Source organism: Chiloscyllium punctatum, chromosome 7 (genome assembly GCF_047496795.1).
Source record: "Chiloscyllium punctatum isolate Juve2018m chromosome 7, sChiPun1.3, whole genome shotgun sequence".
Classification (NCBI taxonomy): domain Eukaryota; kingdom Metazoa; phylum Chordata; class Chondrichthyes; order Orectolobiformes; family Hemiscylliidae; genus Chiloscyllium; species Chiloscyllium punctatum.
Genome location: NC_092745.1, coordinates 29443191 through 29453645, shown reverse-complemented (window position 1 = coordinate 29453645; position 10455 = coordinate 29443191). Strand labels below are relative to the sequence as shown.

Genomic DNA, 10455 nt, shown 5'->3' with positions numbered 1-10455 from the left:
AAATGTTCTTTCCCCACAATGTAGTACTGCTCTCGAAACAGTGCTGAGAGTCTTGGTGATGATTGACCCTGTTAACACCTCCTCAGGGATGATGCTAGTTGTTGAGACACACTATCTGTGAAATCTCGTTGAAAAGCACAAAACCCATTCACAGCTTTAAACCATTGCACTGAAACTCACTCCCACCCCAGCTTCTTTACACTCTCTCCATTGAGACATAATCATGTCGGAGCCACTTTCAGCAAAAGGACATTGACCTTTGCTGGAAATATTCCACTTAATTTTATCCAAGTTTCACTGATTAACAGTTTCTGCTTTCAACTACTTTTCACATATTACAATGCAGGATAATCCAACTGTCAAGATTTCATTTTAGCTCATCTTCCACAGTGCCACACTGTTGAAGGGTCAGTCCGAGGGAGTGCTGCACTATTGGATGATCACTACTGAGGGAGAGCTGCATTATCAGAGGGTAAGTATTATAGGGAGTGTCATGCTGACAGAGAGTTTAGATTAGGTCAGTTCACACCGACCCTCCGAAGTGTAACCCACCCAGACCCATTTCCCTCTGACTAACTGACCGAACACTATGGGGCAATTTAGCATTGCCAATTCACCTGTGGGAGGAAACTGGAGCACCCAGAGGAAACCCACGCAGACACAGGGAGAAAGTGCAAACTCCACACAGACAGTCACCCAAAGCTGAAATCGAACCTGGGACCCTGGTGCTGTGACACAGCAGTGCTAGCCCCTATGCCGCCCCAAGTCGTACTGAGGGAGTGCTGCACTATCAGAGGGTCAGAATTGAGAGAGTGCTGCACTGTCAGAGGGTCAGTGCTGAGGGAGCACTACACTGTCAGAGGGTCAGTCCTGAGGGAGTGCTGCACTGTCAGAGGGTCAGTGCTGAGGGAGCGCTACACTGTCAGAGGGTCAGTACTGAGGGAGCGCTACACTGTCAGAGGGTCAGTGCTGTGGGAGAGCTGCAATGTCAGAGAGTCAGGGCTGAGGGAGTGCTGCACTGTCACAGGGTCAGTACTGAGGGAGTGCTGCACTGTCAGAGGGTCAGGGCTGAGAGAGTGCTGCACTGTCGGAGGGTCAGTACTGAGGGAGTGCTGCACTGTCACAGGGTCAGTATTGAGGGCGTGCTGCACTGTCGGAGGGTCAGTATTGCCGGAGTGCTGCACTGTCGGAGGGTCAGTACTGAGGGAGTGCTGCAATGTCGGAGGGTCAGTGCTGAGGGAGTGCTGCACTGTCGGAGGGTCAGTGCTGAGGGAGTGCTGCACTGTCAGAGCGTCAGTACTGAGGGAGTGCTGCACTGTCGGAGGGTCAGTGCTGAGGGAGTGCTGCACTGTCGGAGGGCCAGTACCGATGGACTCACCTTGTCTCTACCATCCCTTCTGACCGTGACATCATCTCCCTCTTCCTGTCACCCTCACTCCCTCTCCCTTTTTGCCTCTGTCTGTCTCCCTCCCTATGCGGCCTGCCCACCCCCACACTCCCCCTATCTAACAGTCGGTCTAGCAGATTTATGAGTGGAGCAGTCATGAGCTGCTGGCTGTTGTGAACAGTGGGGCTGAGAGTATCTGGCTGTGATGATAAACACTGCAGTCTTCCCTGTTGACATCATGCCCTGCAATTAGCCTGACATGGTCTCCAGGGCCTCTGCCTGTTGAACGCACCCCAGCGTGGAACTGAATGACATTATGACATTAATGATTCTCTCTCTGTGCTGGAGATTAGCGCTCAGCAGCCTGCCTTGAGCAGTCCCATTCCATCCTATACATTTAACAGAGGGCAGCTTTCTCAAGCTTCCATAAAGACTGAGGGCTTGGGGCCCTGTTTTAAATCACTTACACGTCAAATATTTAATCCAACATCTGTAACACTTTTACAACGGGAGTAGGTGGATTGAAACTGATTGACCCTTCGGCTCTAATCCCGTTTCCAATCCCTCTTCCTTTCCCAGTGGATATCAACTCAGTTCAGCGTCCCTCTGGATGGTCAAAGAATCACAGGAACCACACCAGAGAGAGCACAAGACTCTTGGGGTGGGGTCAACTGAGTGAGAAGCAGAGTTTGCACACACCACACTGATTCCTCAGAATCAGAAGAGGTGCGCGGTTTGAAACTAAGTTCTGAGCCAATGGGGGATGAAGAGAGGAGGAGGAGGGTCTGTGATTGGTCAGGGACCCAGAGGTCGAGAGGGTCTGCTCGGTGGCTGCATGGTGACTGTTTCCAACTGAGCTCTGTTCACCCCATCTTTTGCCCACATTTTCTTGCCCCATCATTTCCTGTACCCCATACCCACTGCTTTGAGACCCATCCACTGACTCAGCCACTGAAGGCAATTTGACCTGGGTTTGCATACCTCAGGATCAGAAACGGAATCAGACAGCTCTCCAACTGGTGCTGGGTCTGAACTCATGTTGGTGAATGGCCCTCATTTATAGTATCTACAGTCTGCCTCACCCTGTTGCAGGTCAGGAGCAGCAGAAGAGTCCTACCAGCAGTATCACCAGAGAGTCATGGTCAGACACTCAGAAAAGGCACTGCCATATTTACACATAACAGGCTACAAGCCACTCTTCCTCTGTTGACTCCATCAAGCCCACAGCTCCCCCAGCCCCTCCCCCCCCCCCGCCCCCCCCACCGACACAGCATCCCTTCCCTACATCACACACCAAACCCAAACAGTACGGCCAGACAGAAGGCTTCACTATCCCCAGTCATTCGCTGCCGGCACTGCCCAATGCTGTGGATTCCAACGTGGGCCACACTTCTGCATTGTAAATGAAGGGGGCTTCAGGGTGTGGTAGGAGGAGGATGTCAACTGCTTTCCTTAGTGGGAGCAGAGAGAGCGGACTCTTTCCTGGCATTGAGGCTGGTTGAGCTGGGAGACACATGCTTGTTATGTTTCATACTGTCCATAAATGTAACTGTCCGAAACATTCATTCCACTGCTCTCCTTTTGTGATAGTGCTGACCCTCACTGGGGGGCACAGAGCCCACTGCCCTCCCTGTCCTGAAGAGACTAACCCTCACGGAGGTGGGCACAGAGCCCACTGCCCTCCCTGTCCTGAAGGGGCTGACCCTCACGGGGGTGGGCACAGAGCCCACTGCCCTCCCTGTCCTGAAGAGACTAACCCTCACGGAGGTGGGCACAGAGCCCACTGCCCTCCCTGTCCTGAAGAGACTGACCCTCACTTGGGGGGGGGGGGGGCACAGAGCCCACTGCCCTCCCTGTCCTGAAGGGGCTGACCCTCACGGGGGTGGGCACAGAGCCCATTGCCCTCCCTCTCCTGAAGGGGCTGACCCTCACAGGGGGGTCACAGGGCACACTGCCCTCCCTCTCCTGAAGGGGCTGACCCTCTCTGGGGGGGGCACAGGGCACACTGCCCTCCCTCTCCTGAAGGGGCTGACCTTCACTTGGGTGGGCACAGAGCCCACTGCCCTCCCTCTCCTGAAGGGGCTGACCCTCACTGGGGGTGGTACAGACCCCACTGCCCTCCCTCTCCTGAAGGGACTGACCCTCACTGGGGGGGGGGGGGGGGGGGCGCAGACCCCACTGCCCTCCCTCTCCTGAAGGGGCTGGTCATCAGTGGGGTGTACAGACCTCATTGTTCTCCTATCCTGAGGTATTGACCCTCAGTGGGAGTGGTATTGCTTCTGTAACATCTGAAGATTACTTTCAGAGAGCTTCCAGGTTCTTCTGTCAATGCACTGTCTTCAAAACAGCGTGGTTCAATGTCTATTCCATCAAACCTTCCCGTCCTGCGTCAGTTGCTCTGTTCAAACCCACTATCCCATCTTGCTCCCCATCTATACTGGCTGTCACTTTCGTTTGATAAGCTACCGTCAGGAGGCTTGAGATGGTTTACCGCATTAAGGATTCTACCTAAATGTAAGTTGTTGTTGCTGCAATCACCCCAATCTGACTCCACCTGAAGCTACAGCCTGAGGACCCATTGCATTTCCTGCCCGTCAGGTACAGTCTGCTGTGGTTAATGCAAAATTACAATGTCCCAACCAGTGAAGCCAGCAGCGAGAAACAATCGTTTTAAACTTAATTACGCTCAGTCGAGTAAAACAAAGTTCATAAAATACTGGGTGTCAAAACTCCTGTTGATTATTATTAAATTACTGTTATCAAGATAATCTAAACACACTGCATTTGTTTAAAAGCAAAATACTGTGGATGCTGGACTTCTGAAAGGAAAACAGAAATTTCTGCACCTACTCGGGAGGTGTGTATCTGCCTGTCTGTAGTTCTACCCATCTTGCTATCCTCTACCTTTCCTCTATCTATCTTATATTTCCTTTGCTTTCCCCAGATATCGTCTAGCTTTCTGTGCTCTTTATTGGAATCATTTATCTCACTATTCAATCCATCAATCCATCCATCTATCATCTGCCTATCCACTTTCTCTCTCTACCTCAATCTGCCAACATATCTTTCACTTTATCTATCCATATTTCTTTCTCTCAATGTACCTCTATTTATCGACATATCTTTCTCAATTTATCTCTTCCTAGCTCTCCACATATCTTTCCCTCAATCTACCTTTCTCTATCTCTCTCTATCCATCTATCTCTCTCTCTTTCTCTCGTTCTACCTCTCTAAAAAAGTATCTTTTATCTTTCCTCTGTCAGTCAATCTAAATCCAACCACACTATCTATCCTGTATCATCTCTCTATCTCCTGTATGACTGTAATAATCTCTCCCTCCACCACCCTCTTGGCCTGTTGACAGAGGCACACTCCGTCCTCCTCCAGCCCACAACAATTGTCCAGCTCTCACCTGGTTCCATTCTTACAGAGCCAGTGAATTCCCTGCAATGGTTTCTCTTCCTACCCCTGCGTTGTTCCCTCTGTGCCCTCCAAGGATTTGTCCTTGCTCCCTCTTATTTCTCATCTACACATTGCCCTTTGGGTACACGGCCCAATAGCGCAGTATTATTTTTGCCCATGTACACCGATGACTGCCAGCTTCACCTCACTGCCTTAAGGGTTCTACGTGAATGTAAGTTGTTGTTGCTGCAAATCACCCCAATCTGACTCCACCTGAAGCTACAGCCTGAGGACCATTGCATTTCCCGCCCGTCAGGTACAGTCTGCAAAATTACAATGTCCCGATCACTCCCCCACTGTCACTAAATTATCAGATGGTCTATCCCACATCCAATACCGGATAGACAGAGACTTCCTCCAATTCAACACTGGGAAGACTGAGGCTATTGGATTCAATCTCCTCTTCAAACTCTGTTCCTTTTGGGTCATCACTCTAAACGTTTTTCAAATGGAGGGATGAAGGGAGTGTTACGTCCTACTTTGAATGATGCCTGACAATAAACTAAAATATCTTGGTTGTTACGGTTAATGAGAAGCCCAGGTTGAAGAAGGTGTGAGATATTCCAATCTGTAAAGAATGTGCTGACGGTAGACAGGTTTTTCGTCTTCCAGTCTCACTAGGAATGCCACATCTTCAACATTTACACTTTAAACTTTCTATTCAATTTCAGGATGTAATGGAGTTGTGGAGGTCTAGAGGATAGCCAATTAGCATTTCTTCCTGGATACAAGGCCCATGTGATTCATGTTGCCAAGGAGACAGTGGAGAACAGCACACAGCATTGTAATATTGACATATAGGTTTCTTAAGCTATGCCCTTGAAGCTTACTAACAGGACTACAATCATACGAGACCATGAAATATTGGAGCAGAATTAGGCCATTCAGCCCATCAAGGTGGTAAAAACAAGGACTGCAGAGTCTAGATTAGTGTGGTGCTGGAAAAGCACAGCAGGTCAGGCAGCATCCGAGGAGCAGGAAAATCGATGTTTTGGGCAAAAGCCCTTCATCAGGAATAGAGGCAGGGAGCCTCCAGGGTGGAGAGATAAATGAGAAGGGGGTGAGGGTGGGGAGAAAGTAGCAAAGGATGGAGGTAATAGGTCAGAGAAGAGGGTGGGGGAAGGTAGCAAAGAGTACAGTGGGTGAATGGGGATGCGGATGAAGGTGATAGGTCAGAGGGGAGGGTGGAGTGGATAGGTGGAAAGGAAGTTAGGCAGGTAGGACAGGTCATGAGGGCAGTGCTGAGCTGGAAGGTTGGAGCTGGGGTGAAGTGGGGGAAGGGGAAATGAGGAAACTGCTGAAATCCACATTGATTCCCTGGGATTGAAGTGTTCCAAGGTGGAAGATGAGGCATATTTCCTCCAGGCGTTGGGCGGTGGAGGAGGCCCAGGGCCTGCATGTCCTTGGTTGAGTGGGAGGGGGAGTTGAAATGTTGGGCCACGGGACGGTGGGGTTGATTGGTGCAGGTGTCCCAGAGATGTTCCCTAAAGCGTTCTGCTAGGAGGCGTCCAGTCTCCCCAGTGTAAAGGAGACCGCATCGGGAGCAACGGATACAATAAATTATATTGGTGAATGTGCAGGTGAAATTTTGATGGATGTAGAAGGCTCCTTTGGGGCCTTGGATTCAGCGCATCAAGTCTGCTCTGCTATTCGATCATCACTGATATATTTCTCAACCCCATTCTCCTGCCAAACGCCTTCTTCACAGGTAAAGAGGGGAGTAAAGCTTGGTTCACTTGCCTTCATTGGTGAGTGCTATGAGTATGGGAGTTGGGATATCATATTGCAGTTGTACATGACATTGATTAGATTAGTTACCTACAATATGGAAACAGGCCCTTCAGCCCAACAAGTCCATATCGACCCTCTGAAGAGTAACCCAGCCAAGACCCATTCCTCTACCCTCTATATACCCCTGACTAATGAACCTAACACTATGGGCCTATTTAGCATGGCCTAATCACCTGACCTGCACATCTTTGGACTGTGGGAGGAAACCGGAGCAAACCCACGCAGACACAGGGAGAATGTGCAAACTCAAGATGGAATCAAACATAAGTCCTTGATGCTACAGGGCAACAGTGCTAACTACTGAGCTGCCATACCATCCTGGATCCTGAATGGATTGTGCTGCCACGGGAAGGTTCAATTTCCTTTTGTGCATTATGGTTACTATGGAGTTCGCAACAGAAGTTATTGTGCAGTGTCTGTGCCTATCCACCTCTGTATATATCATTGTCTGTCTGTGTGTGAGTGTGTGCATGTGTGAGGGTGAATGTGTGAGAGAGAGTTAGAGTACATCTGTGTAAATATGTGAGTGTGAGAATGAATGTAATTGCATGTGTAAATGTGTGTGAGTAGGAGTGTGTGCATAAATGTGTGAGAGTAAGAGTGTGTAAGAATGTAACTTTGTGCACGGGAGAGAGTATATGTGTGAGTGTGCATGTATGAATGAGAAAGCGCAAACGTGTGTGCGCATGATTAGATTAGATTCCCTCCAGTATGGAAAACAGGCCCTTCGGCCCAACCAGTCCACACCCACCCTCCGAAGAGTAACCCACCCAGACCCATTCCCCCCTGACTAATGCACCTAACACTACGGGCAATTTAACATAAGCACTTCACCTAATCTGCACATTTTTGGACTGTGGGAGGAAACCAGAGCACCTGGAGGAAACCCACGCAGACACGGGGAGAACGTGCAAACTCCACACAGACCGTCGCCTGAGGCTGGAATCAAACCCAGGTCCCTGGCGCCGTGAGGCAGCAGTGCTAACCACTGTGCCACTGTGCCGCCCCTGTATATGTGAATATGTCAGAATGCATGTGAGGGTGTATGTGTGTATGAGTACGTGTGTGCATGCGTGGGAGAAAGCATGTGTGCCTGTGTGTGCTCAAGTGTGCATGTAGATTGTGTGTGGCTATGTGTATTACATGAAAGTGTGGCTGTGTGTGTGACTGTGCTTTGCTGTGTGTGGGAATATATGACTGTGTGTTAAATGCACGTTTATATGTGCTGAATGCGTGTTTGCATTTGTCTGTGTTAAGCATGTGTCAGTGTTAAATGTATATTTGTGTCTGTATTGTGTGTTTGCTTTAACCTGTGTGAAACATGTGTTTGTGTATGGGTCTGTGTGTGAAGCTACGCTGTGAAAAGACTCGATACATTGCATATGTAAATGTGTGTGCATGTGCACGCCCGTGTGTATTTGTTTGTATTTGTGTGTGTCTGTGCAAATACATATATGTGCGTGACTGGATGAGGGTATAAACGTGTATGAAAGGGAGAGAGTGGTCGAGTTATGACACTGATTGCTGAAGGACGAGAATGGTTGTGCTCAACTTGTTGTTCACTGCCCCCTCTGGGTGCTTCTCTGTTCTACCAGTGATTGAGAGCAAGTCCCTCACTCTGTCTGTCTCTCCCTCTCCAAGAAAGCTCATTTCACAGGGCGACAGGCGTTGACACCAGGATCTGAGGTAAGTGTTTTTGTTGCATTCGATGCATTTGTCACTGACTGGGCGCTTGCGAGGGAGTGAGATTAGAAGCTTTCTGGCTTTACTGCTGGTCTTTCTGAGAGACAAGCAGTTACAAAAGGAGAGCCGGGGAAGCGGGCTGCTTGTGTCTCAGTCTGTTCGATACTGACGAACACTTGAGGAGTAACACTCACTGGGAATGAATGTTTCCCCCCGCGCTGGCTCGCCATTCCTTGTGAACATCACCCAGACCCCGAGTCTTTGAGGTGATGTTGGTAGATCGCACCAAAGTGTCAAACTGCCAGACTTGCCCCCGTCTGCAACAAGTTGCACTCACTCTGACTTCAGTGAGGATCCAGTGAGGCCAGGGAGCTGGAGAAATCAGCAGCGTTTCAGTGAAACAAGTCACAGAAAGCTCAGTCCGTCTGCAGCACACACACACACAGGGGTAGAGGCTCTAAGCTCGACATATTCTTTGTCACCCCTGCTCCAAAACGGACAGCAGAGACAGTGCTGAACTGCACCGACCTGAACGACACAGCGCTGCCTTCACTGGAGACTTCATGTTGTTATCTGAGGTAGGACACAGCACACTGCAAAAGGGTAGTTTCCCATTGGGCTCAGCGAGAGGTGTTTTCTGCTGTGTAACAGGTGTGTGAGAGAGAATTCCCAGCTCCGACTGTAGGCTGGCGTTATTGAAAGCTGTACTGTCTTCCCAAGAGTCTTCCTGAGCGATGTTTAAAAAGACACCCCCTCGGTCTCATTGGAATGAATGCAGTGACCCTCACTGGGGTATGGGGTCACACACACACACACACTGACTCTCACTGGGGTATGGGGTCCTCCTCCCCCCACCCCCGACATATACACACACACACACACTGATTCTCACTGGGGTACGGGGTCCCACACACACACTCTGTCTCTCACTGGGGTATGGGATCCCACACACACACCCTGACTCTCACTGGGGTACAGGGTCCCACACACACACACTGACTCTCACTGGGGTACGGGGTCCCACACACACACTGACTCTCAATGGGGTACGGGGTCCCACACACACACTGACTCTCACTGGGGTATGGGGTCCTCCTCCCCCCACCCCCGACATATACACACACACACACACTGATTCTCACTGGGGTACGGGGTCCCACACACACACTCTGTCTCTCACTGGGGTATGGGGTCCCACACACACACTCTGTCTCTCACTGGGGTATGGGGTCCTCCTCCCCCCACCCCCGACATATACACACACACACACACTGATTCTCACTGGGGTACGGGGTCCCACACACACACTCTGTCTCTCACTGGGGTATGGGGTCCCACACACACACCCTGACTCTCACTGGGGTACAGGGTCCCACACACACACTGTCTCTCACTGGGGTATAGGGTCCCACACACACACTGTCTCTCACTGGGGTATGGAGTCCCACACACACACTCTCTCAATGGGGTACGGGGTCCCACACATACACTGTCTCTCACTGGGGTACGGGGTCCCACACACACACTGTCTCTCACTGGGGTACGGGGTCCCACACACACACTGTCTCTCACTGGGGTACGGGGTCCCACACACACACTGTCTCTCACTGGGGTACGGGGTCCCACACACACACTGTCTCTCACTGGGGTACGGGGTCCCACACACACACTGTCTCTCACTGGGGTACGGGATCCCACACACACACTGTCTCTCACTGGGGTACAGGGTCCCACACACACATTGTCTCTCACTGGGGTACGGGGTCCCACACACACACACACTAACTCTCACTGGGGTACGGGGTCCCACACACACACCCTGACTCTCACTGGGGTACGGGGTCCAACACACACACACTGACTCTCACTGGGGTACAGGGTCCCACACACACACACACTAACTCTCACTGGGGTACAGGGTCCCACACACACACTGACTCTCACTGGGGTACAGGGTCCCACACACACACTGACTCTCACTGGGGTACAGGGTCCCACACACACACTGACTCTCACTGGGGTACAGGGTCCCACACACACACTGACTCTCACTGGGGTACAGGGTCCCACACACACACACACTAACTCTCACTGGGGTACGGGGTCCCACACACACACCCTGACTCTCAATG

General features: G+C 50.8%; 1 protein-coding gene across 1 annotated transcript in view; it reads left to right on the top strand.

Annotated features, from left to right (window-relative positions):
* The first annotated feature begins 8267 nt into the window (after positions 1–8267).
* LOC140479529 (probable voltage-dependent R-type calcium channel subunit alpha-1E) overlaps positions 8268–10455 on the top strand; it is a 1102593-nt gene continuing 1100405 nt past the window's right edge. Inside the window, exon 1 of the mRNA XM_072573344.1 lies at positions 8268–8326. The gene's annotated coding sequence lies outside the window, so the exon portion shown is untranslated. The remainder of the gene's footprint in view (positions 8327–10455) is intronic.